Source organism: Kryptolebias marmoratus, linkage group LG8 (genome assembly GCF_001649575.2).
Source record: "Kryptolebias marmoratus isolate JLee-2015 linkage group LG8, ASM164957v2, whole genome shotgun sequence".
NCBI lineage: Eukaryota > Metazoa > Chordata > Actinopteri > Cyprinodontiformes > Rivulidae > Kryptolebias > Kryptolebias marmoratus.
Window position 1 is genome coordinate 17,421,921 of NC_051437.1, and position 1,742 is coordinate 17,423,662.

At 53.5% G+C, this 1,742-nt stretch overlaps 1 protein-coding gene across 2 annotated transcripts in view; it reads left to right on the forward strand.

Moving 5' to 3' along the window:
• Positions 1-759: 759 nt before the first annotated feature.
• Positions 760-1,742, forward strand: part of wnt1 (wingless-type MMTV integration site family, member 1) — a 5,136-nt gene continuing 4,153 nt past the window's right edge. The window contains exon 1 of one of the 2 annotated variants that reach the window (XM_037976772.1): positions 760-1,710. The gene's annotated coding sequence lies outside the window, so the exon portion shown is untranslated. The remainder of the gene's footprint in view (positions 1,711-1,742) is intronic. The other variant, XM_017415028.3, reaches the window with a different exon arrangement.

Genomic DNA, 1,742 nt, shown 5'->3' on the forward strand with positions numbered 1-1,742 from the left:
CCCCCCCCCCCCCCATCGAACACGGTTCGCTTAGTGACACCAATTCATCTAATCTCCTTCCACTCCCTAAGCTGCAGCAATGAAAAGTGCATTAGCATTCTGCCTTGGTGTGTATATCTAAGTGGCTTAAAAAGTGATTTGAAGTTGATTTGTATATAAAAGGCTCCCTTTATCCGGATTGAAGCTCTAATCTGCTCGGTGTCGCATGACTGCCCCAGGAAACCCCTTTGAGCACCTTCATATATGGCTGTCATTAAGCTTTTTTTCTTTCTTTTTTTTTGTACAAAAGCCCACTTCCTTTTACTGTCATCTGAGTTAACGAAAGAGAGTGTGTGTGTGAGAGAGAGAGAGGGAGAGGGGCACAGATGAAGAGAAATAGAGAGCGTTCAACCTGCTGCGGATGCGGACACTGTACTGTGGGAACGCGCACACCAGCAGACCCACGTCACGCGGAGGAGACGTCCGTCCAGCACGGAGCGCGTTGGGGGACGTTCAGTCTTCCTCCCCAAGTCCTCTGGGGTTTTGGATGGAGATGCCGCAAAGTGGCTCAAGCTGTGATCATAAGCAGCGCCGAGCGGCGTCGAGGGAGGTCTGCAAACCAGATGTTCCAGGGGTTGCTTTTTTTATCCCCCCCCCAAGCCCGATTCATCGTGCATCAAACATCTGATTGGAGGCCATAATTCATGTCTCTCGCGTTTGTAACCATATTAAAGCAGCCCAGCAGGGGCAAGCCAGAGAGCCCCATTGTTTCTATTTGCGCGCGCGCGTCTCGGACTCTGCAGACTGGTGGTGATGGTTTCACTGTCCCCATAAAAAGAGCACCTTTAGTGGAATATTATGAACTAGACGGAGTAATGTAACTTGTGGAGCATTTTGCTGTGAGGGGGGACGGGAGGGAGGTTTGGCCACATGAGTCAGTGCGCGTTTGGAGAGAGGAGGAGATGCGGTTATAGGGAGTAGGCTCCTCCGGGGAGGGAACGGCCGGCTTCACGTGGCTCCCCGTTCCTCCCGTTCCTCCCGTTCGGTGGAGCAGCGCAGCAGCATCCGTCCTGACGCATCCCCGCTCCAAGGCAGGCCGACGCATGCAGGACTGCGCGCGGAAGCGAGCGCGCAGCTACTGGGGGAACATCCTTTGGAGACGCACGACTTTTCTTTTTTTCCCCCTTCTTTTTTCTTTTCCAGGTGACCGATTCTGTGACGACCGTGAGATTCCACAAGTAATATGCGCGACACTTCGGATTGCGCCTGCTTCCCCCCTCCTCCTCCTCCTCCTCCTCCTCCTCCTCTCCTCCTTTCTCTCTCCTTGTGGTTCCTTATTCATTGTGCGCCCTATGAAGAGCATTAACTATCCCTCCTTCCAATCCAATCCTATTGAAAAGGCTGAGGGGAAAGAGAGGAGGGAGAAAAAAAAACAAAACAAAAAAAAAAACCAGAGGGAGATGAGAGCAGCAAATCCCTTTTTTATTCCCCTCGTAGCGCTCAATAACAGAAGAATGTGTTGCCCATCAGTCACCGAGGGGATCAAGTCTTCGGGACTGTCCCCCGCGCCTCGCGAGACATCTCTGAGAGAGACAGAGTGAAGAGGACAGCGACAGCAGCAGCAGCAGCAGCATCCTGCCCCGGACGCCTCACATCAGTCAGCAACCTGTCTCCTCTCCAGGTCCGCTCGAGTCAATTAAGGGCTGCAGCATCCCTCAGCTCCGCGGAGTGGTGAGTCACACAGCCTCCCCCCCCCCCCCCCC